This window comes from Chlorocebus sabaeus, chromosome 18 (assembly GCF_047675955.1).
Source record: "Chlorocebus sabaeus isolate Y175 chromosome 18, mChlSab1.0.hap1, whole genome shotgun sequence".
Classification (NCBI taxonomy): Eukaryota; Metazoa; Chordata; class Mammalia; order Primates; family Cercopithecidae; genus Chlorocebus; species Chlorocebus sabaeus.
Genome location: NC_132921.1, coordinates 67,232,177 through 67,259,085, shown reverse-complemented (window position 1 = coordinate 67,259,085; position 26,909 = coordinate 67,232,177). Strand labels below are relative to the sequence as shown.

Sequence of the window (26,909 nt, the reverse complement as noted above, 5' to 3'; positions counted from 1 at the left end):
TTTGAATCCTGCCACATTCAGAGTCTAACTTCACTAGAGAGTGATGACAGCGAATTCTGGTTTCCCAGTGGCGTCTAAGTGCATTGCTGATGTTCAATTAATATTAATAAATAATAACAACTGTGCATGAGTAAGCGATTCAAGCCCCTGGCACAGTGAGACCAGAAAAACTGAACAACACATTCTGATGTGTTCTATGGCTGTTAATTAAGATTTGAAAGCTAACTAGCTCTATAAAAAGTATGATTTTATATGCAGGCCTAGAAATGCCTCAAATTATTTACTTTTACTGGGTTCTCTATGTTTGATTTTATTTTATTTGTGTTTTGAAGAGGAACCCTAACTCAGGCAGCCATAATGGAAAGTCATTAGAAACAACAACTAAAACACACACAGCTGTTATTTCCTTAGCTAGACTTTATTACTCAGCTGACTACTCTAGAAATACACAAAAGGATAAAGGGTTATAAAGATTATGACAAGGGGTCTGCCTGAAACATTTTTTAAAAGAATTATCCAGACCAAACACTTTTATTGTCCCAGCTGTTTGTACCAAAAACAGTGAATGGTTTGTTCTAGAAATATTTTTGTCTGCTTTTCTGAAGATTTTCCTATATGACTTTAAAGTTGTATTTAGATATCATTACTGCTTTTATGCCTACTATTAAAGAAATGCCTAATACTTGGATATCTTTTAATAACACACATTTTGTTTTATAAAGTTGAAATCAATGATCCACTGGGGAAGTGTTTCTCCAGGTAAAAGGATGCAAACTTCTGGGCTAAATAAATTACCCGTTGAGTTTAGCAGTAGAAAAAAATACTGCTTTTAACAAGAGATGGTGGAGAGGAGAAACAAAGACCAAGGAAGGTCTCATAGCAACAGTGTATTCGAATTGGACCTGGAAGGTTGATGAGATCTGGTTATGTGGATGTTGAAGGCATGAGCTTGCACACTACAGCAGAGCATGGGACCCGCGAGGGGCTTCTAATTGTCCACCATTCTTCTAAATGGCCTGCCCCTACTTTCTCCTTTGCTGCTTCTCCTCTTATCCCTTTCTACTTGTCTATGATGCTTAATTTATTCTAGCCTCTCCTTCAGTTCTTTGACATGAAATTTTTGACCATCTTTCTGGAATCTTCTTCTCCCAGGTCTTGATATGGCTGTCTCCTCCTCATTCAGGTCATCATTCTGCCTTCCCTGGCCACCCTAGCAAACTCTGCCTGGGCACCCTTGTTCTTTTGCCTTATGAAGTGTCCTCTATAGCACACATCACTGACTAAGAACAATCTTAGCTATTTTATTGCACATTCCTCATGGAGTCCTCAGCTCCATGAGGACTGAGCATTGTCTGCCTGTTCATATCTCTATCTTCAATACCTAGAACAACCTCTGTTGTAGAGTAAGTGCTCATTGATTGAATGAATTAGTGAAAGGAGAAAAAGGCAAGGACTAATGAGGATTGGGGTAGTTCGCTTTGCATACAATTTAGTCTGGATACAAAAAAGGCTTGACAGCTGAGGTTGGAAAGTTAGATTGAGACCTGATTTTGGCCACATTTTAAATGTGGATGAGTGAGCTTGGAAGCAAGGTTCAGCTGGCAGATTGAGTGTGGCACATGAAACATACATGAAACACATAGGCAGGAGCCTAGGCAAAGCATGTAACAGTGAATCCATGCATGCTTTTGACTGCAGTAGCAACGTGATCAGAGCCATGCTTAAGGAAGATTAAAGTAAACATAGTGTGTAGGATGGATCTGTGGGAGGAATAAGAGGAAGTGAGGCTAATGGTAATAATAATGACAACGGAAACCACAATTTACTGAGGGATCATTGGATGCCAGGCCTGTTTCTAGGTATGTTCATTATGCTATGTCACCTGTCCTTGCAGCAAGTTCATGGGGGAGCTAATAGAGTTCCCATTCCACAGAAAAGAAAATTGAAGCACTAAGAGGCTAAGTAACTTGGTCATAGTCACACCACTAGAACAAGAAAACTGGGAGAAATCTGGGAAGAGTCTCGTTTGAAGGGTAGTATGATATTCATTAGTGCTTTCCACCAGATATTTCTGGCTGCCATCTTTCCAGGCATCCTCCAAGTCGGCTTAGCCATGTGACTTGTGATGCCCAGTGGGATGTCAGTGAGAGTCATAGGTGTCCCTTCTAGGTGGAAGCTTGGAGAACCAGTGTGCAATTCACCTGAGGTTTCCTTTCTTCTGCCACAGACACCAATAACATCCCGTGTGGCTGTTCTGGAGCCAAGGTCCTGGAGTATTTCATGCAAAGTAAAGACCTGTGACAGACCTATGGTATGGGTTGCTTTAAACCATGGAAGTTTGACTGTTGTTGGTTCTTTTTTTAAATACACCATGATCTAGCCTACCTTGCTTTATCCAAGGAGAATCCCCACAGTGCTCTGTAGACAAGGGTAGGGTCTCGGTAATTGCCCTGAAAGAACAGCACCACAAAAGTGTTTACATGCTCATAGAAACATTCTGGAAATTTTGCCACATCCTTTTATTTCTGCACCTTTACATGCCACCCTTCTTTTTGGAGCTTAAGCATAGAAGGTTGAATAAACCTCACTGCTTGATCATTATAATTCTCCTTGGTATTATCAAGACTGACCAATGCAAGGTTCTTAATTATTTTTCTCCTTCATCTTGATCCCAGAATACATTTATCCTTAAAGATGCATGTGGCCCTGTAAAATATTTTTACGAGTACATGTTTTTAATTTAGATAATTGGTATTGTACTGTAATTCTTGTCGTATTTCTTAAGTCATTTTATTATGGTTTTTGCTCCACACGGGTCTCTCCATGTGGCTGTTGGCACATTTGGTGTGTTGCTTCTCATGGCTTCATTGTGTCCCATGCTGGGTCATCTGCCACCTGTCACCTGGCCATGGCCCTAATGATGGGCACAAGGTTGTCATCCCCTCTCCTTTCCTACACAATGCCAGAATGAAATCCAACAGATACACCCCTTACAAAATTTTGCAAGAATTGCTCTGGTATATGTAGGCATAAGCGAAGTCATTGGGTCATAAGTATGGGCATACGTAATTCTGCTAAATGCTACCAGATTGTCACATATTTCAAAATGACTGTACAAAGTGGTAACCAAGAATACCAGTTCCCTCCATGATAATCAGTGCCTGATTTTATCCACAATTGTAAAGTAATTGTGCCCTAGTCTTTGCCTGTCACTTCCTTGGAGATAGCCCTGATGAGGAGCCTGTGAGTTGACTTTGTGCAGTGCTGACCTGCCCTGATGTCATGTCTTGGGCACAAGGCCTCTGCAAGGCACCTATCCCGGACTGGTAGGCTCAGCCCAGCGGGTATCTCTGCACTGTAGAAGAGTCGCCCAGGGTTGAGGACTGTGCTGCTTGTCATTGAAGCGCAGTGCCTGGTCTGGAGTATAGTAGGCCCTCAGGAATATTTATGGCTTTGATGAATTTATCACAAGAGATTTAGTAATTTACCATTTCAGGACGCTACTAAATTGTACAATGCGGCTTGAGAGACAGGATGGAATTTCCCCAGATGCCTAAGTCCCTGGGTGACATCTGCAATGGGAAGCTATACATTTGAATTATTCCAAGGACACTCTGCCTGGTCAGGGGCTCTCTACCCAAAGCATGTGCCCCAAGCCTGGATTTATGTGATCATGTCTGATTTTGATGGTGAGAGTCACTCACGTCCCATTTTCTTCTCTCCTCCTTTTCTCAAGAAGATTTGAATCATAATCCCTCCTTTACTTTACAAATGAGAAGTGAGCACTTTTAGAAGTTTAGACTATGAAACAAACTGCAGCAGCAAAATCCACAAAACCAATCTGAGAGGAACAAGATATCAGGCTCTGGGCTCCCCGGGGGAATGAGCCACCAGTAGTGTGAGTGGTCAACCAGGCCTGTCCACTCTCCTCTGGGAGAAGGAGAAGCATTTATATGGCTCACCACAATTAAATGTGAAGACACATATTTCCTCAGCTTAAAAATAATGAGGGCCAATGCCAGGTAAATATTCTGGGAGGCTAATTAGTGCTGCGGCTGGCTTCCTCCCCACCTCTTCTGTGCTCTGTCCTGCAGAGCTACTGGGTTACGTGCCCAGGTCCGCTGGGTTCACCAGCCTCCTCTTGGCATTTTCTTCTGTATTTGTCAGTGTCATCAGAATGATGCATCAATTAAAAAAAAAAAAAAAAAAAAAGCAAATCTGTGAGTGCCGTAAAGCATTGATTGAGAGAAATGTGTGGGCAATGGAATATTTTGATTAATTCCATGTTCTAGGTAACTGAGAGTTGAGTAACAGATCCTTTCCACTTCAATCCTTGTGATTGAAAATATTTTCAAAATGTACTGCTCCATTCTCCTATCTTCATAAGCACAGAGGGGCGAATGCAGTGGAATCTTCCTTTGATGTTGGAAGTTCAGCAGTAATTCTCGACCATCATTTCTGACTGTCGATTATCAGATTATTCACGTAGATTTAGTAGATGTAGAAGCTGGGCTAGGTATGAATAAAACCCTCATAGACTCTAGGATTAAGATTTAGAAATAGATCTTTCCATTTCCTTTTTATTATTTGCCATCGATGGTATGAAGAGGGGTCTGGCTAATTGATAGTCTTGATTAGTTGGATCCTAGGTATTAAAGTTTTGGTTTTCATGTGGTCCCTTAGTGAACAGCTGTTTGCTTTACTTTCTGATTTACTAGGATTGTTTTTCAGGTTCTTGTGTCTATAGAGTCATGTTCTTCTGTAGACAAGAAGACCTCACACAAATAATGAACATGCTCCAAACAGTGTTCGATATAATTTTTGTTCAATATAAATTTGGGTCACATTATACACGTAGGAGAAACAGTGGCTATTTAAACACTCATGTTTTTTTTAACTCCAATAACCTTAATTTATCAAAATGTGTAACAAAAACTTGTGTTTTGGAGATAGTGTAGTATAATACACTGGGTTTCGGCTTTGGAGTTAGACAGAGCTGAGTGAAATTGCAGCTCTGCCACTGTTGTGTGGCCATGAGAAAATTAGTTAACCTCTCTAAACCTTGACTTCCCCATCTGAAAAGAAAATAAAAATCCCTCCCTCATGGGGCCAGAGTGGAGATTAAATCAGAGTATGTGTAAGTGCCTAGTAGTGTGTCTAGCACTTGATGAAGAAGAGTCAGGTCTTCCCCCATGACTTAAAAATAAATTGTATCATGTATTGTATTGACTAAAACTAAACACTCTATTTGTTTTGGAATTGTGACAGTGTCTGCTCAGGCCATCCCTGCTGCAGGCTCCATTTTAGGGAGCAGTCTCTACTAACCCACCTGGATTAGCACCATTGGTTTAGAAGATGTGTGGCCTTCCCAAGATACCTGCTCACACCCCTCACCTGATTCTTTTCAACAGCCTTGCATACTGCTGTTCCAGAACCACCAACATGTGAGTTTTCAAGGCATTTTTACCCAAATGTCATCTCACTGTTTTTATAAGTTATCATCCACAGTGGAAAAACCAATTTCAGTGTGATGTTAGAAACTGAAATTTGTGTTCACGTACATTAGAAAAAAATAAGCAATGTAAATGATGACATTTTTCTTGCAGGTCTTTGACACAAGCCCTTTTATTTATATCTGACTGCAGAGAGAAATGAGACCAAATCTTGTTTGATAAATGGGCTTTAAATTGGTAGCCTCATACAAGTGCACAGGTCTTCATGCCTCAGCCCGTGTCCTGCAACAGCAAGTTTAGATGGAAGATAGAAAGGTTCTCTGAGGCTCCTCCTGCCTCTCACCTTGGCCATCACCCAAAGCTAAGAGCACAGACACTGAATCCTAGTGAGGAGGGTTATTAACGGTGAGAAGTGAATATTCCTTAACTTTCTTGATCTCTAAAAAGAAAATAAAAATACCTGCTTTGCAGGGTTGTGACATTTAAAGTAAATGTTTGCTTAACAAGCATATAGGAGGCCATTGAGAAATGGCAAGCCTTTTCTGCAGGCACAGGGTGTAGACACAGGAAACAGACAATCAGTTGACCTTTAAAAACCTGTGCTTGAATTTGAGGAAATGTGGAGCAACTGGAATTCTCATGCGCTGCTGGTGGGGTGTAAAATGGGATCGGCATTTTGGAAAACTCTTTGGCAGTTTCTAACAAAGTCAACTATGCTCTTACTCTCTGATCCAGCAATAGTATTCCTAGACATTTACCCAAGAGAAATGAGTGTGTATGTCCTCAAAAAAGACATGGGCAAGAATATTCATGTATGCTTTATTTATAATAGCTAAAAATTAAAACCAGACCAAATGTCCATCAACTGGTGAATGGATAGACAAATTATGCTATATCCACACATATCCACACAAAGGAATATGACTCAGCTATAAAGAAGAAGGAATGACTGAAACTTGCAGCAATGTGAGTGAATCTCAAAAACATTATGTCAAACAACAGGAGCCAGAAACAAAAGCATTCATACGATATAACCCCAACGTTCAAGACTGTCAGTGCTACATGGCAAAATAGTGATTCTGGGAGGATGGAGAGGAGGCATTGACAGGAAAGGGGGCTGAAAGAAGTTTGTGGGGTGATGGGTATATCCTAAACATTGATCTGGGTGATGCTGCACAGAGAGCTACAAACTCATCAAGCTGTCAGTTGATAAGTCAACTTCATAGTTGTCAATTACACCTTAAACACAGACTTAAGATTCCCTTTGGAGCCTTCATTCAAAGTTAAGCATTTCATGTCTCTCTGATATCAGATATATCCAGAAATTCAGCAGCTATGATCATATTTCTGTCCTGTCCCAGCAGGATGCTAGGCACTGTGATGGGACACACAAGGAATACAATAGTGTCGCTTCCTTCTGGATTTTCCAATGTGATTACACGAAGTTTCTGACTTGATGCTGGGAAAGAGATTAGAGGATATATATTTGCAGGTGGGTATTTTGTTCCAGCTGGTATTTTGCCTAAGAACATGGGGAATTTGATACATATAAATCAGGGGAGCAGGAGCCAGAGACTCACCAGAGGGGACTTTTCTTCGTAAGGCAGTCCAATGGCAGACCGAATCCACCGGGGATGGCTGGGAGTCCTCACATCCTGGATCCTCCATCTGGAACTTGGATGGTTTTCCTAACACACCATTTCACTTTTTCTTCTGGCTTCAGAGAGTTTTAAAACATACTCATGAACTACTTACTTTTGTGGAACCTATTAAATTCGAAGTTTTTTCTCTTAGTAGAACCAGTAGATTAAAATTTGAGTAATTTCATGGTCTACAAAGACAGTGAAATGTTTACTTGAGTCAGCAAGACATGCTATTGTGTGTGTTCTTAAAGCAAAAACATACTTATTATGAATGAGGAATTGGTATCTGTAGGTAGAATGCTGGTAGTGGCGAGGGTGCTGGTTACCCTGACCTCCAAAAATGGGGCCATCAGACGCTGCCCACATGCTCTGGGCCTCAGAGCAGAGGTGAGTATTGACTTGGAGAACCTGGGTAAGCTTTTAGGATCAAAATCATCCTGCATTGAATTTAGCATAACTTGGGTACAAATACCTACCTCACAATTGCTCTCAGAAGGTAATGATTATTAATGACATCTACTATCTCTGAGTGACTACTGTGACTTGGGAAATGCATTGGTCACTTTACAGGCATTGTATTATTTAATCCTTACAACAGCTCTGTGCAATTGGGTTCATTATTTTAGGGGCTAATATTTAGTGAACACTTAAGAAGTCCCAGGCATTTAATCCTTGCAACAATTTCATGAAGAGGGAACAATTATTCTGTCCCCTTAGCTGATGAGAAATTTGAGGTTTAAAAGGCCATGCAACTTGACTGCAGGTCACACAGCTGTGACCTGTGGAGGCCTGACTAAAACTGAGTTCAGTCTAATACCAGCATCTGAGCTCTTCACCCCCTCAACCCCGATCTCATAGACCAAGTTCATGTCGCCATCAGCGACAGAAAAGAGGAGCCAACTGGGGTTGTGCAGAGACCAGTTGCCTGGGGATGGGTATGGCAGGGGCTGGAGAAATCAGATGTAGCCAAAGAGCCTGGAACTGGAGAAGGAGAAAAGAAATTAGCTCAACAAGCTCAATGGCCATGTGTATGTGTGCATTCATGCATGCATTGTGCATATGTGTGCATGTGTGTGTGTGCATGCATGCATTGTGCATGTGTGTGCATGTCTGCCTGTGTGCACACACACACTGGTTGTTGGGGGGTTATGACCGTGGAGGCGGTGATGTGCGTGGTGCTGGGGCAGGGACGGCTCCACAGCTTCTGTCCTAATTTTGGAAACAGGTATTCTGTTTCCATGGTGGCTAGTGTCTCGGGGAAGAGTCTCATGGTTTTCTTTCCCAGAGAATTAAAGTGCTTGGGGACAAAAACCGAAACCTGACTCTATGTCCCTAAATTGCACAGGAAATTTTTTAACATGGCAATTTATTTTGAAATTTTGATAGTCTCTGCCTGGAATTATAAAAAAATTCTATGCATATCATTAATTTTCCCAAATGGAGCCAGGAGGCCTGTGTGGCAGCCCCTGTCACTGCCTGCCCAAGGTCCCCACTCCAGGCACTCCTAACGAACACATAGGCATGGCATGGGAGATGCTTGGCCTAAGGGTGTTCTGAGCCTGCACTGCCTGAGTGAGGGCTAGGCCACAGACGCAAGGCAGGCCACACCCTCCAGGAGCAGCCCTCAACCAATGGTTGACAGGAGTGACCCCTGGCCCTCCCTTCATGGGGAACACAGAAGCAAGGTCTACACTTGCCCATGACTCTCCAGAGGGTGGCCGGTGGTCAACAACTCAAACTTTATCTCTTTCCTTTCCTTCACTTTCTCACATCCCCAGTCCCCTACCAGGGCTTCTTAGGATCAACTTCCAAATAAACTTGCTGCCCTGGAATCCTTGTTGCAGTTTTCAGCTTCTGATAGAAAACAAACTAAGACAACATGCACTCAAGTCTTTGGGACTCGGCACCTGGATCAGTGGTTCCTTCTCACAGTGTGGGCACCAGCAGTGGTGAGAGTCACCTGGGAGCTAGTTAGAAAAGCACATTCTCAGGCCCCACCCCAGACCTCTGGAATCAGAAACGCATGGTTGGGATCCAGTAACCTGTGTTTGAACAGCCCTCCAGACCATTCTGGTGCATTGTAAATTTTTACCTGACTAGAGGTAAAATAACTATGTGCCTATTGCGTGAATAAGAGTATGAAGGAAGGAAAGAGGAATCTGCCTTAGTCACTGACTGGTCAGAGAGAACCACATGCTTCAGAACCTTCCTGGAGGTGTCTGAAGAGGCTTTCAGGCTGGAGAAGGTTGAGAAGTATCACAATCTGCCTCACGTCATGACTTTTTCTGTGACTCAGCTGACTCCAAGCAAGCAGTGGAACTTCAATTCCAGATGACTGCACCGAAATGGTCAGTCTCTTTGACACTGCATTTATTTAACAAGGTTTCATCTTTGCTTAGGATTAAGTGACTGACAGTCAGGCTTGTGTTCTGTATTAATTATCTTTTGAGGATTTATGTTTTCTCTTGCCTAAGTGGTAAGATCTTCCTTTGAGTCTAGAAGATGATGACTCTGCCATTCAGCAGGCTTGACCGTGGCTCGGTATTGGAAGTGATCACAGTGCAGGTGCTTCACTGAGAGGCAGCAGGAATGTTCTGAGCATAGGAGGGAGGCTGTGCCAAATCTGTGACTCATGGTGGGTGCTCTTCATGTCTCCCTGGCCCACCGCCCATTGCTCCAGCTTCTCTACCATGTATCGTCCCATCACATCCAGAAGAAGAGGTCAGGATAGATGGCCTGGCAGGTCTCAGAGTGGATGGAAAGGGTGGAAAGTTGACCCCAGAAGTGAGTGAGATGTTGGAGAAAGAGATGAGGTAGGCAAGGCCATGGGGACGTCAGCAGGTGGTGAACCCTGAGCACTGCAATTCCTCGCCTGCCTTGCTGTCCCCGAGTAGAGGACTCCTTCTTCAGAGCACTGTTCTAAAGGCAAAATCAGTGGAACCTACAAGAAGAGGTTGCTCCGTGGAACCCACAGGTAGAGGTCGCTCACCACACCAGGATGCACGCCTTGCGGAATGGGACGTTCAGACCTTGCCACCAAGTCGTGTAATGTTGGAGAGCTCACTTTCCTCTCTGGATCTCAGAATCGAGACTAGCAGTTCTCATCGTGTTTTTGCAGATGTGTGATTGTTTACTCCCACTAATTCTCTCCTACAGAAGTTTCTCTCTGAGGTAGCAGGGCAGGGAGCTCCCTGTGCAGGCAGCAAAGCCAGCAACCCTGGGCAAGCTTGAGAATCGGGTGTGTGGCTGTGGCCTTCTCTCTCCATGTCACGCTGCTCTGCTCTTTGGCATCCACTGGCCTCAGACTATGCTCTGAGACCATCATGCTGGAATCGCTTTCTGATCCTGCGTCTTGTGTATCCCACAGACATCAGGGTTTATTCATGACACAGTCGGCCTGGTGGAGAGTGGCTCTCTCAAGCATCACGCTCTCTGGGACCGAGAGATCGAAGGACTCTCCTGATGCACAGACCCTTGCCCCTGCACTAATGGGATAATGGGAGGGAGCATTTTGCCTTTGGCCTTCTGACTCCCAGGGCCCACATTTGTCCATCAGTAATGCTAATGGAAGCCATAGCTTGGGGAAGGGCTGCAAATCACATGGGGTCAGTAACCTCACACTTTGCCTCTTTATAAGCAAAGCAAAGGCTAATAGATATTACAGGAGCTGGCTGAAGCCTAGACCTATTGTAGGGATATCCAAGGTTCTGTTTTAAATGGATGTCAGGGAGGGCCCCCCAAATCTTCAGAGGTAACTTCTGTATATTCTTTCCTGGCCTTTCTTACAAGAAAGTGTGTCACTACAAACTCTGTGATCTGCAGGAAGAAGCAGCTTTGGAAATCTTAGGACTCCTAGACTGCTCTGTGTTAACCCGAGAACTTGCCTACTTTGGAGTGACCAGGGCTGCCAGAGCCATTTCAGACATTTGTAATCACATCTCCCTTCAGAGCAGATTCGGAGCAGCATGATGGCAGTCCACATTTTTATTTCAAATGGCAACTTTTGCCACACTAACTGCCACCAACTCATTACTTTTTGCTTTGAAACCATTCTAAATTTTGAAGTCCTTCGCTCAGCTGCTTTGTTTGACCCGGTGTCTGGAGCTATAAATGTGTCTTTCTGACAAAACGTTTTTAAATTTAATTTATTTAATTTATATTTATTTAATTATTTATTTTGAGATGGAGTTTCGCTCTTGTCGCCCAGGCTGGAGTGCAAGGGCATGATCTTGGTTCACTGCAACCTCTGCTTCCCGGGTTCAAGTGATTCTCCTGCTTCAGCCTCCCGAGTAGCTGGGATTACAGGCACCTGCCACCACGCCCAGCTAATTTTTGTATTTTTAGTAGAGGACAGGTTTCACCATGTTGGCCAGGCTGTTCTCAAACTCCTGACCTCAGGTGATCCACCCGCCTCAGCATCCCAAAGTGTTGGGATTACAGGCATGAGCCAACGTGCCCGGCCTGATAAGACATTTGGAAAATAATTGACATAAAACTGCTGTGGCCCTAAGAAATGCAGCACACAAAAAAGGAGCATGCGATTGCCTCTGTCTTCAAAGACAGCAAAGCAGGGGTTTCCACTTGTTGACCAGAGCATTATGCACAGTAATGTCATTGTATTCTCTTATCTATTATGTTCCAGGAAATTTCTTATGACAAAGGCTAAACCAGTTGTTCTATCAATACCCTTCAGTGTCAGTGGAGCGCAGGCTATTGAGTCAGCCTGCCCAAGGTCAAGCCTTGCCCCACCACTTAGGACAAGATACTTACTCTTCCTGTGCTTCAATTTCCTCATTAAAAGTTATAATGTTTGAATTCATTGTGTTTAGAGCACAATAAAATGAGAATTTCAAATTAGTGTAAGGAAATAATGCCAAAGGAAAAGGATCCCAGGATAATCAGTTAACTATTTAGGTAAAATATTTTTTAGTGTGAAACATAAATAAAAAGAAAAAACATCAATAGACAAATGAGTTAGAAGATAATTTAAATAAATGTTTGGAACACAAACATAAAATTTTTTGGTAGACTTGAGATGTAAAAAAGTAACAATTGGAAAACAAAATTGAATGCCAAATGATAAACAAACAAAAAATGCTTTCAATATAAATGTATAACAAATAGGTGCTATCCTTGTAAAAAGAATTCTTAAGAGTAAGAAAACAGTGAGAAACAGTAAGAGAACAGTGAACATTCCAGTAGGAAATAGACAAAAGAACAGGAAATTCACAGTAGAAATGACGTTAATTAGCTTGATTTAATCTTGCCACACTGTATACATTTATCAAAACATCACATTGTACCCCCAAAATGTACATAATTACGATTTACGAATCAAAAATAATATTAAAAATACATTTAAAATAAATTTAAAATAAAACAACAAAATCTGTGAAAAATATCAATTACAAAAAGCATCAGAAAAATGCAAATAAAAACATTCAATTACAAAAAGAATCAGACAAATGCAAATAAAAAATAAAAATGAGATTTCATTTTGTAATTATCCAATCTGCAATACTTGACAAAAAGCAATAATAACCTGTATTGATGAAGGTTTGGGAAAATAGATATTCTCGTACATGCCTGATAGAAGCATAAATTTAGTAAAGAAAAACTTCAGTTTCAGTACAATTTCAACAAATATTTGAGCATTTATTATTATGTGCCCAGCACTGGGGATGTAGCAATCAATAAGACTATAAAGAATCCTGCACTCCTTGGAGCCTTCAATTCAGTTGTGAGAGGTTGAAGGGAGGGAGGAAATATATATAGAGAGAGAAAAATTAGAACATGCTTCGTATATACTAGCTAACACTATAAAGATATAACACTAATATTCAAATTTCACAGGCTTAATAGCACCCACCTGGGTAGCTGTAGAACTTCAGGGAGAACCTCCATCCATACCCATCTCCATTCAGGTTCTTCAGACTTCCCTCAGGTTTTTGGAGGGGCGTTCCCAGGAAATTACTCACATATTCAGAAAAAAAATATTGTCAATTCCTTTCGTTCCTATCTCTTTGTTGTCCTCTCCTTCCCCTAAGTTAATTAAGCAGGGCTGCACCAGTGCCTCTAACAATAATCCCGCACTGCATTCTCTCTGATACCCTCAAAGCCATAAAACAGTTCCAAGGAAGATTCTGCTCTATTCAGGCCTTCTTTCCCCAAAAGAATCATGCCCTATTCTATAAAGAAACAAGGACTATCAGATTTCTTCCCAGGGTCAGCCCTACAGGAGTTACAGAAGCAAGACTAAAGTATGAATTCCAGGCACTTTTTAAAAGGGAGAACACCCTGGGGTGACTGAAGATTGTGTTGAACTAATGTATGAGAGAAGCAGGTGGCTGGTGGCAGCAGTGAGATGAGACAGTGAAGGAAGAGTTTGGTTTCCACCTTCACTCCTTCCCTGAGTTGTCCTGAAACTAGCCTTGCTGCTCCTTCTCCAAGTCAACAGCAAAAGTCCAGTTCACTGGTACCAACAGGGTGCCGTCCAGGTGGCAAGTTGATGAAAAAACAGAAAATAGGGGAAAAATAATATCCATTCCAACCCTCAGCTAAAATTCTAGATAATAGTAACTTGATGAGGAGAAGAGTGGAAGAGTGAGGGGGATCAAAAGGGCAAGAGAGCTTGTCCAAATACGTACTAGTCAGTGGGAAGATAAAGATATTGTTGGCTTTAAATAAAATCAATACTTGTAAATAATCATGAACAGTTTTAGGTTACAGACTAAACACATAAGGACAAAAAAGAAATGTTTAGCTTTTAAACCAGCAGAAGAAAATTCAATTTATCTAAAGAAAATAGATAGAAGGAGAAAGCAAAAGCAAAATAGAGCAAATGTAAATGAACGTGAAATAGAATTGCAAAACCAATTTCTAATATAATAGCAATCTGTGCAGTCATAAAAAAGAATGAGATCATGTCCTTTGCAGGGACATGAATGAAGCTGGAAACCATCTTTCTCAGCAAACTATCACAGGAACAGAAAACCAAACACCGCATGTTCTCACTCATAAGTGTGAGTTGAACAATGAGAACACATGGACACTGGGAGGGAACATCACACACCAGGGCATGTCAGGGGGTGGGGACAAGGGGAGCGAGAGCATTACAACAAACACCTAATGCATGCATGGCTTAAAACCTAGATGACAGGGTGATAGATGCAGCAAACTACCATAGCACATATATACCTATGTAACAAACCTGCATGTTCTGCACATATATCCCAGAACTTAAAGTGTAATAAAAAATAATCAATAAATGTAAATGGGTTAAACTTGCATATTAAAAGACAGAAATCTTCAGATTGGACTTAACAAGAACAAAGGTTAGAGTATATTGTCTAGAAGAGAATGTTTTAAAAGAAGACAGAGAAAGGATGGGAAAAGTGAAAAGAAGCAAATTTGAAGCAAAAGTAATCAATATCTGACAGAGAATATAAGTGAAAAACATGAAAGGGACTCAGAGGAGGTGTCTGGTAGTCAGACAAAAGAAGAAGAAGAAAATACAGCACTCATATACATACATATACCTAAATGCAACTTTAAACTATATCAAGTAACATTGACAGAATACCAGGAAGAAATGGATAAAGCAACAACTTTATTTTTCAGTGTTACAGAAAAACTATGTAAAAACTATAATAACCAAAAAATTCCATATGGTAAAAACATCAAGATTCAAAAAGCTCTAAGGAAATTCTCCAAATAAATACAAAAATATATCTCAGTTATAAGTGCTGAAAAACAAAAAAGCAAGAGAAAAATCTTTAAGTCATCTAGAGAAAAAAGATATATTATTTTCAGAAAAACAACAGTAAAATCAACCCCTCACTTCTAATGGAAACCAAAAGAAGATGCAAGGTCATAAGAAAGTTTTGAAAGAAAATAGCTGGCTATCTGGAATTCTATATTCAGTGAAAATGTCCTATCCATTTTTTTAACAAAAAAATCCACGAAAGATTTGAGCAGACCTTTCTCAACAGAAGATACTTAAATGGTAAATAAACAAATGAAAAAATGTTACAGACCACAGGTCATCAGGAAAATGAAAACTGAAACCATAATAAGATACCACTACACACTGTCAAAATAGATAATTATATTTTTTAAATATCAAAACTAAGTGTGCTGAGGTTGTAGAGCAATTAAAACTTTCAGTAATTTTGGTGGGAATATAGAATAATACAACCATTTTGGGTAAAGATCTGATAGTTTATTTCTATAAAACTAACTAAACATAAATCCATGTCCCAGCCATTTCATGCCTAGGTATTTACCCAGAAGAAATAAAAACATATGTTCACTCAAAGTCTTGAACAAGAATGTTCATAGCAGCTTTATTCATAAAAGTCAAAATAACTGGGCACAGCTCAAGTGTCCACCAATAAGAGAAAAGAAAAACAAATTCATATAATGGAATACTGATTGACAATAAAAAGTCACTAATTTCTACTGATACTTGCAAGAATCTCAAAAAACATTATGCTAAGTGAAAAAAGCTTTACACACAAAAAAGTATATACTGTACGATTTCATTGCTACAAATTTTTTTCACTGTGGATAAGCTTTGTCCATTTGGATGTTCCTATAAATGGAGTTATCAACAGAGTAACTGTTGACCTCTATTTAAAGATACAAATGCTCAATTATTGGGAAAGTATTACTGATGTCTACAATTTACTTTGAAATGCATCCAAAATGAGATAAATTAATGAACGGATAGAGAGATAGATGAATATATATGCAAACTTTTATTGGGTAAATAAAATGTAAAATAGTAGTAACAGGATCTAGGTGGGGGTTATATAAGTGTTAACCATATTTCTAAAAATTTTCTGTATGTCTGGAAATTTTTATATTTATATTATTGAAAAACTACAATATGGTGAAGATTGCTTAACTTTACTAAAAGCTATAGGAGATTTTGTTATTAAATGCAAAGACATTCCACGCTTTGCCATGGAATAATATAATAGAGGATCTAAATTCTCCCTCAAGTTTATCTACAAATTAAATGTAATCTTAATAAAAATTCCAGGTGTATTTTTTAACTCAATAATCTTAGATTAAATTTTCTATGGAAGAACAAATATCCAAGAGTAACTAATTCAACTTTGAAAAGAACAGTAAAGAGTGAGAATTTGTCTAGCAGATTTCTTGAGAGATTATAAAGCCACAGTGATAATTGCATGCAATATTGATGCAAAACAGACAGACTGGCCAAAATGGGGAGCTTAGAGACAGATCCAGATACACCCATGGCTCCATCATAGACGGCAGTTTTAGTCTCGTAAATCCCCTGGGAAAGGATGAGTTGTTTAGTACAGCGGTCCCCAACCTTTTTGGCACCAGGGACCCATTTCACATAAGGCAATTTTTCCAGACTGGGAGTAGTGGGGAGGATGGTTTCGGGATGATTCAAGTGCATTACATTTTTTGTTCATTTTATTTCTATTATTATTACATTGTAATATATAATGAAATAATTATACAACCTACCCTAACGTAGAATCAGTGGGAGTCCTGAGCTTGTTTCCCTGCAACGAGATGGTCCCATCTGGAGGTGATGGGACAGTGACAGATCATCAGGCATTAGATTCTCATACGGAGCGCGCACAACTTGGACCCCTCACATGGGCAGTTCACAGTAGGGTTTGTTCTCCTAAGAGAATCTAATACCACTGCTGATCTGATATGAGGCAGGGCTCAGGTGGTAATATTGGGGAGTGGCTGTAAATAGAGATGAAGCTTCGCTTGCTCACCCATCGCTCAGTTCCTGCTGTGCGGCCCAGTTCTCAACAGGCCACAGACCAGTACCAGCCCGTGGCCCTGGCAGCTGAGGACCCCTTGTTTAGTGGATGATGTTTGTGAGGCTGGCTCAGTAACAGGGGAAAAAGGAAACCGAATTCCTCCCTGACACCATAAACAAAATGAATACTAGATAGATTAGATGTGAAACATGACACCATAAACAAAATGAATACTGGATAGATTAGATGTGAAACATGACACTATAGTGTGATCAGAAGACAATGCAGAAGCTGTCTTTGTGACCTAAGGACAGGGAAGGGCTTCTTAGAGAACTTCAGACCTTGAACAAACACATCCAGGTCTCTTCATTTCCTTCTTTTCTGTTTCTGCCCCAGTGACCTGTGATCAAAACTTCTCTCCGATCATATCAGCTCATGAGAGCAGATAGTGGAGGGTTGAATGCCATCATTTCAGTAATCCCAGTTTATAATCAGCTAAACCACTCTGCTCTCATATATATATATTTTCTCTCTCTCTCTCTTTCTCTCTCTCTCTATATATATGTATATGCATATATGTGTACATATAGAGATATGGACACAGGGAATCACATATATTTATATATGTAAGTATATTATATATTATATGTATGTGTGTATGTGTATATATATACACACATTTAAAACCAGAATGTCAACATTATATATGAAAATCATAGTATCTTAAATTTTAAAAACACTGGAAGGACAAACACCAGAAGGTGAGCAACAGATCTGTTTTTTCAGTGGTGAGATTATGTATTGTTTGGCTAGGCATGGTGGCTCACGCCTGTGATCTCAGCACTTTGGGAGGCCAAGGCAGGCAGATGACTTGAGCCCAGAAGTTCGAAACCAGACTGGGCAATATAGTGAGATCTTGTCTCTTTTTTTTTTAAATAAGTTAAAAAGTGATAATAATAAATGAATAAAAAGATTATGTATTGTTTGATTTTGCTTGTGTGCTTTTATGTATCTAATAAATTTTTGGCAGTGATCAGATAGTACCTTTGTAATTATGAGGAAAAACTTACATCTCCAAATGGCCAGGTAAAATGGGGACATTACTTTTGGTGGGCGGGTGACAGCACTGTCCTAAAGGAAAAGAGGAGGTGTTAACAGGCTGCACCCACACAAAATAAAACACTGGGCTGCAAGTTCTTTTGTATTTGCCACACTCCTGAACATCATGTTGAACACTCAATATACGTGAATGGACTTGACTTGTTTGACCCTGAAATCACATCTACGAGGACTGCAAAAGAGAGAGCCTGCCTGGAAGTGTGCACTTTTATTTGTAAAGTCTAGCTGATACACCTGTATGCACACCAGACACATGCTTACTTCTCTGGATTCTGGACAGACTGTGAATCTGTCCTGGTGAGGCAGTGAACCCCCAAGGGTTGCTGGGACTCCTTTCTCCACAAACATCTCATTCTGCCAGTTTGTCTGTACCTGGGAGTAGAAGAAGTTTAGTTTACTGCATTAAAAATATCCCTCCACTTGGATGATCTCTCTCCTTAAAAATATATACACATGTGTTTCTATCAAAAAAATTAAGTGTCAATTGTTGATTTTCAACTCTAAGATACTTATATTTTAAAAGATCCTTGTTATCAGATTTGAAATCGGACAAGTAACTTCTAAATCAATGATTATGTGGTTAATATTGGTATAAAAAATGCACCATCTTAAAGATGAGGTCTCCATTAGCTCTGGAGGTTAGATGAATGAAGATCAATCCATATACTGATGCCATTTTTTTTACATTATTGGCTTTTTAAAAAAAGTTAGGATTGGTATCCTTATGAATCTGCCTTTTGGAAGTGGAATCGGAAGAGATGCTTTGTATATATGGAGAGGTGTAGAGAACTAAAAGGGGAATTACTGGATTTGCAAAGTTAGCATGCTTTTTGCAAGACAGAATATCTCTCTATATTAGTCAAGCATGTTTTTAGCATCTATTTTTAAACAAGCACTGTACCAGACTCTGGTGTTTCAGGAACAGCCACATCCTGTCTTCTTTTATCTTTTGCCTCCCTCTTCCTTTCCCTTCCTTGTTCCATCTCTCTCTTCTTCTATTTCTATCCTTCTGCAATTATTTAACTAAGAAACTTCCACATGCTTAGCAATCTGCTACCTATTTTATCTGTTTTGAAGATATAAAAAATGATTCTTCCCCTGCTTCCAGGGACGTGGAATCTAGTTAAAGTGCCCATGGTTCCGCACACCACATCAAAAGTTAAAACCTAATATAAGTGCAACATAAAAACTTGATGGCATTAGGTAACAAAATAGAACAGATGTTACAAGGTAGTAGTATAAAATAGAAATGAAATAGATGGCCTATAGACAACGGGAGAATTGGGAGATCACTCAACTGGAGGAAGCTTTCCACTGTTCTAGCCAGTTAAACAAGTGAACATCACAGAACACCTGGTAAGAGACGGAAATGGTGTGTGTGTGAAATGAATCGCACTGATCCTTGGGCAAACTTAGATCTTAGATGGAGTATGAATGGTGGTTACTTGGCATGGTGGCAGTGAATGGGGAAGGCACGTGCTACAGCTGGGAAAAGAGCATGCTGATCTGACTGGAACACAAGCTCCTGCGGGGAAATGCGGGACAAAGGCAGGTTTGCCGTCTGTCTCCTTTGTCTCAGGGAATGCGAATTAGAAATTGGACAGAAGCCCAGAGGAGTGTGCTGGACAACTCATTTTTAATACTGCATCATATTTAAGTATGCCAAACAATGTTCCCAGAGTGTTCATAACTAACTCTTTCCCTGAACCCAACTTACTTGGCTATCAGAATTAAGAGGAAAATAAATTCTCGAGGGGTCTGTCTTGGGAGAATGATGCATCAGGCAAGGTCTATTTCACTGGGTGTCTATTGGATTCACAATTAAACAGCTCCAGTCACAGAATCCATGTTTTAATTTAATAATATGCTTTAGATCATTTTTCCATGTTGATATAAATTGAAAACAACAAGTAGCTTACAGTAAGTATGGGACAATATATTTTCTCCATGTCTGTACCATAAGCCTTTTATATTTTATTTTATTTTATTTTATTTTATTTTACTTTATTTTATTTTTTGAGATGGAGTCTCACTCTTTCACCCAGACTGGAGTGCAGTGGCGCTATCTTGGCTCACTACAACTACAACCTCTGTCTCCCAGGTTCAAGTTATTCACCTGCCTCACCCTCCTGAGTAGCTGGGATTACAGGTGTGTGCCACCACACCCAGCTAAGTTTTTGTATTTTTAGCAGAGATGGGGTTTCACCATATTGGTGAGGCTGGTGTTGAACTCCTGACCTTGTGATCCGCTCAACTTGGCCTCCCAAAGTGCTGGGATTACAGGCGTGAGCCAGTGCACCTGGCCAAGCCTTTTATTCTAGAAAATCTACAGTAATTTCTAGAAGGTGTTAAGCAACCACAACTGTTTAAAGAAGCTTACTAAATAAAAAAAATATATATGTGTCCTATCTGACCTATCTTAATAATGTAAAGCGGTCTTGCATTACATGTCTAATTGTCTTAATGAACTTTAGGCAGTCATATTAAAAGTATCTAGAGACTTATTTAGAATATTTTATGCTTTTTTTTTTTTCTTCAGATGGAGTCTCACTCTGTTGCCCAGGCTGGAGGTGGCATGATCTTGGTTGCAACCTTCGCCTCCCAGGTTCAAGCAGTCCTCTTGCCTCAGTGACCCCCAGTAGCTGGGATTACAGGCATGCGCCACCACGCCCAGCTTATTTTTGTATTTTTAGTAGAGACGGGGTGTCGCCATGTTGGCCAGGCTGGTCTCAAACCCCTGAACTCAGGTGATCCACCCATCTCAGCCTCCCAAAGTGCTGGGACTACAGGTGTGAGCCACCATGTCCAGTCCTAGAATATTTTATGCTTTTTAAGTAAGCTGAAAAGTCAAGCACAAAATTACTATTGGAAATGTTCAAGTAAGTTGCATAGAACCCACTGGATATCGGTAAGTGGCCTTCAAAGTGCATGTGTAAGAAGGTATGACAGCTTTGCAAAGACAGGACAACACCATGAACTTGATGAACTCGATGGGGAATGAAGGAGCAGTAAGGAGAGTTTAACCTATTTGTAGGTCATTTTAGGTCAAGAATGGTCAAAAATCAGTGATTTCATACTGTTTAACACATTGTTTGAGAAAGTGGTCAATGTGGCAAACCAAATTCAGTAGTACATCAAAAAGCTAATCTACCACGATCAAGCAGGCTTCATCCCTTGGATGCAAAGTTGGTTCAACATATGCAAATCAATAAATGTGGTTCATCATATAAGAAGAACTAAAGACAAAAACCACATGATTATCTCAATAGATGCAGAAAAGGCCTTAGATAATATTCAACATTCCTTAATGTTAAAAACTCTCAATAAACGAAGTATTGAATGAACATACCTCAAAATAATAAGAACCATATATGACAAACTCACAGCCAATATCACACTGAATGGGCAAAAGCTGGAAGCATTCCCCTTGAAAACCGCCACAATACAAGAATGTCCTTTCTCATCACTCCTATTCAACATAGTATTAGAAATTCTGGCCAGGGCAATCAAGCAAGAGAAAGATGTAAAGGATTCCCAGGACTTTGGGAGGCCGAGGCGGGCAGATCACTTGAGGTCAGGAGTTTAAGACCAGCCAGGCCAACATGGTGAAACCCCATCTCTACTAAAAATACAAAAATTAACTGGGCGTGGTGGCGGGTGCCTGTAATCCCAGGTACTCAGGAGGCTAAGGCAGGAGAATTGCTTGAACCCAGGAAGTGTAGGTTGCAGTGAGCTGAGGTTGCACCACTGCACTCCAGCCTGGGCGACAGAGTGAGACTCTGCCTCTGCCCACCCTCCACCACCCCTGCCCCCGGCAAAAATAAAGGGTATCCAAATAGGAGGAGAGGAAGTCAAGTTATCTTTGTTTGCAGATGACATGATTCTATATCTAGAAAATCCCATTGTCTTGATCCAAAAGCTTCTTAAGCTGATAAACAACTTTAGCAAAGTCTTAGGATACAAAATCAATGGGCAAAAATAGCTGGCATTCCTATACACCAAAAAAAGTCAGGCAGAGAGCCAAATCATGAATTGACTCCCATTCACAATTGCTACAAAAAGAATAAAATACCTAGGAATACAGTTAACAAGAGAAGTGAAGGACCTCTTCAAAAAGAAATATAAACCACTGCTCAAAGAAGTCAGAGAGGATAGAAACAAATGGAAAAACATTACATGCTCATGGATAGGAAGAATCAGTAACATGAAAATGACTATACTACCCAAAGTAATTTATAGATTCAATGCTATTCCCATTAAACTACCATTGATAATCTTCACAAAATTAGAGAAAACTATTTTAAAATTCAATGGAACCAAAAAAGAGCCAGAATAGCCAAGACATTCCTAAGCAAAAAGAACAAAGCTGTAGACACCATGATACAGACTTCAAACTATACTATAAGGCTACAATAACCAAAACAGCATGGATTGGTACAAGAACAGACATACAGACCAATGGAACAAAATAGAGAACTAAGAAATAAGACTACACACCTACAAACATCTGATCTTCAACAAACCTGACAAAAACAAACAATGGGGAAAGGATTCCCTTTTTAATAAATGGTGGGAGTCAGTTCTCCCAGTACCATTTATCAAGTAGGGAATCCTTTGAAACCTATACCACATACAAAAATGAAGTCAAGATGGATTAAAGATTTAAATGTAAAACTCAAAACTATAAAGATCCTAGAAGAAAATCTAGGCAATACCATTCAGGACACAGGTGTGGGCAAATATTTCATGATGAAAATACCAAAAGCAATTGCAACTAAAATAAAAATTGACAAATGAGATCTAATAAAACTAAAGTGTTTCTGCACAGCAAAAGAAACTACTGTCCGAGTGAACAGACAACACACAGAATGGGAGAAAATTTTTGCAATCTATTTGTCTGACAAAGGTCTAATATCCAGAGTCTGCAAGGAACTTAAACAAATATACAAGAAAAAAACAACCCCATTAAAAAGTGGGCAAAGGATTTGAATAGACATCTCTCAGAAGAAGACATACATGCAACCAACAAACATATGAAAAAAAACTCAACATCACTGATCATTAGAGAAATGCAAATGAGAAACACAATAAGATACCCTCTCATGTCAGTCAGAATGGCAGTTATTAAAAAGTCAAAAGAAAAAAGAAAAAAGATGCTGGCAAGGTAGTAGAGAAAAAGGAACACTTTTACACTGTTGGCAGGGGTATAAATTAGTTCAACCATTGTGGAAAACAGTGTTGCAATTCCTCAAAAACCTAGAGGCAGAAATACCATTTGACCCATTAAACCCATTAGTTGGTATATACCCAAAGGAATACACATCATGCTATTATAAAGATACATGCACACATATGTTCATTGCAGCACTATTCACAATAGTAAAGACATAGAATCAACCTAAATGCCCATGAACAATAGACTGGATAAAGAAAATGTGGTACATGTACACCAAGGAATACTATGCAGCCATAAAAAGGAATGAGATCATGTCCTTTGCGGGCACATGGATGGAATTGGAAGCCATCATCCTCAGCCAATTAATGCAAGAACAGAAAACCAAACACCACAAGTTCTCACTTATAAGTGGGAGCTGAATAAATGGATGATAATGAGAACACATGGACACATGGAGGGGAACAACACACATGGGGCCTGTGGGGTGGGAGGTTGGGGAGGGAGAGTATCAGGAAGAATAGCTGATGAATGCTGGGCTTAATACATTGGTGATGGGATGATCTGTGCAGCAAATCACCATGGCACATGTTTACCTATGTAACAAACCTGTGCATCCAGCATATGTACCCCTGAACTTAAATGTTGAAGAAAAAATAAAAAGAAGGTGGTCAGTGTTCACCCCTGAAAGGGGGTGACACCTGAACTAATTTTCTAACAATAAGAAGACCCAGGCATGTAAAACGACCCAAAATAGAGTGATCTAGGCAAGACAAGTGTGGAGATGATGAGACAGGAATACACAGCATTGAGAGGCAGATGGGCCAAATGACTGAGTTACAGAGTACCAAAGAGAGTTGAGTAGCAGACACAGTTGACTAGATGGATAGAGGCAAGGCCTCTGCAGTTGTGATGGTTAATACTGAGCATCAATTTGATTGGATTGAAGGATACAAAGTATTGATCCAGGGTGTGTCTGTGTAGGTGTTGCCAAAAGAGTTTCACATTTGAGTCAGTGGGCTGGGGAAGGCAGATCCACCCTTATTCTGGTGGGCACAATCTAATCATCTTCCAGTGAATATAAAGCAGGCAGAAAAACAAGAAAAGGAGAGATGGGCCTAGCCTCCCAGGCTACATCTTTCTCCTGTGTTGGATCCTTCCTCTCCTTGAACATCGGACTCCAAGTTCTTCAGGTTTGGGACTCGGACAGGCTCTTCTTACTCCCCAGCTTGCAGACAGCCTATTTTGGGACCTTGTGATCCTATAAGTTAATACTTAATAGACTCTCCTTTATATATAATATATGTATATATCCTATTAGTTCTGTTCCTCTAAGAGAACCCTAATACAGCAGTCTTAGGTAAGGGGTATGAACTTTCTTTTAGGTACACTGGAGGTTTTAAATGAGAGAGTCATATGATTTGATAAAAAAATTATTAAAGATGGCCCTGGCTGCTGTATGAGGAATAGATTTTAAAAAGCAAGGAAGCAGGAAGATGATTCAGAAGAGTACTGAAGGATTCCAGGCCAGGGATGACAGTGGCTTGAACTAGGAAGGCAATGGAGAGGCAGGAGAGGCTGGCTGGATTCAGGGTGCCTTTTGACAATAGAGCTGACCAGCCTCATGATAGTAACAATAAAAATTATAATAGGAATAAGCATAAGCAAAACCCATAAACAATTATTGTTCATCAAATACTTGATATATGCCAGGTCTGTTGCTAAGCATTTTGCACATATTTATTGTAATTTATCCAAAAATCCTATAAAGTAGATAACTATTATTCGCTATACTCTGCAGTTGAGGAAACAACTCAGAAAAATTAAGTATCTTGTCCAAAAACCTACAGTAACTAACTGATGAAACTGGAATTCAACATAAATGTGTGTGATCAAAGGCAGAAGTTCCAGACTATTCTAAGTCCTCAGCATCAAATCAGAAGACTACGAGGTGTTTATCATATGTAAAAAACACATAAGTGGGGAGAATGAAGTCAGATAAATTTTCGTAGAAGGCACTCCAGAAGTGAAGAAGGGTTGGAGGGAAGGATGGTAGCATTGGGAAATAAAGCAAGAGCTTTAGCAAAGTCCTCCTTCATTCCACCAGCTAATGAGAATGGAACCCTGAAGCAAGTGTGGAACTGAAGCAAGTGTGGTTCTTGAAGCTTACAACCTTCGATCTGCTGGTTCCTGGTTCAGTGATAGCTAACTAAGCATCAAGTTGTTTCGTTTCTTCATCAATTCTTTCCCACCCTATAAATATGCATTGATTTGCTAATCAAGCAAACATATACTACATTCAGATACAGCCTCTTACCCTACCATCTACTGACCCATTTTCTATAAGACTTAGACTTACGCAGACATGACATTTAGTCTCCTCCCTACTTTCACCAGGGTTGGCAGGAAAGCATACTAAAATTTAAAGGAAGACCACAAACACCACCAACAACATCCTATAATATATCCCATTGATTTGCCTTCAATCCCTTTTTGCCACTGTACAGTTCCAGGGGGTTGGACCCAGGCTTATTCTGGTGAACATGCTCCTTTATTCAACAGGAGGAATATGTTGAGTTTAAGTGAGTTTGCAACAAGAGATATAAACAAGAAAAAAGATCACTTGAAATAGGTAGCATGGTTGCAGTGTTTAGTGCCAAGTTATCAAAGAGAACAGTTAGTTTTGCATTAAAAAAAGGGAAAAAAAAGGAAAGGCTCTTCTTTGTCAGAGGCTTTAGGCCTCCTGATGGGTGGCAGGGCTACAGATGGTGAGAGATGGTGAAAACACAGCTGTGGCTGGATATGCAAGAAGCCCAGACCTGCCCACAGTGCAGAGAGGACTGCAAGACCCTCTCCCTACCTTCTCTGTAGTAGTCTCATCTTTGGATTTAAAGGACATGTTCTAGTCAGTTCTTAATCCATAACTGGCTTATCTCCTGTATGAGTGAGCTACTGTCACCTATTCTGCACTATTTAGGAGTTGACAGTAGGATCTGCCTTGGAGGGGAGACTAAGTGGAGCTGGGGTTTGTACCTGAGCATATGTACATGGATGTATCCCATAGTCCAAGAGTAATGTGTCAGGCTATCTCCTTGAGTAATAGATGCCTTTGTCCTTCAAGAAGAGTGACATTCAGCAGCAATATATACATATAACTGAATATAACCCTTCTTTTAACATTTATTTGCAAACCTGGTGCCACTCTGTTGGGACTAGAGAGAACTGTTTTGTCAAATTGCTTCTCTGTTGGTGTTTCTGATAAATCTGACTTCATATGAAAAATAATGTGATCACCAAACTGTGTCTTCCTGTCAAGACTCCAGGTTCCATGCCAGTTTTATACGTTCGTATCAGACAGCAAAATTAATTAACTCACAGCATTCAAAGGTCTGGGAACTTGATGAGTCAAGGGTCACGGAGAACTCAAGAAAACCTTGATTATAATGGAATGTTAACAGCTAGAGATACATCTGAACAGGAAAGAGCAATGTGACACTGCAGAGGCTCATTCTCTAATTGCCTAGTGGAGCAGGAAAATGTTCCATAAATGAAAACGGCAGCACAGACAGGACACTGGGAATGTTGCTTCTAAAAGCAACCGGAAGGTGCAAGGCAACAGAGGCTGTTAAGCCACATGGTTTTTTATCTCTGTCCTATTGCTGACTGAGGGACCTGGGCAAGTCACTTATCCACTCAGCATCAGCTTCTTCATGTATAGGAACACGCACAAGTCAATCTAGTGATATGCAACCATCAATTACAA

General features: G+C 40.2%; 1 long non-coding RNA gene across 1 annotated transcript in view; it reads left to right on the top strand.

The window, feature by feature from the left end:
* The window catches only part of LOC140709062 (uncharacterized), a 53,242-nt gene extending 47,867 nt beyond the window's left edge, over positions 1–5,375 (top strand). The window contains exon 3 of the long non-coding RNA XR_012089393.1: positions 5,269–5,375. This is a non-coding gene — a long non-coding RNA (uncharacterized lncRNA). The remainder of the gene's footprint in view (positions 1–5,268) is intronic.
* Positions 5,376–26,909: the final 21,534 nt, after the last annotated feature.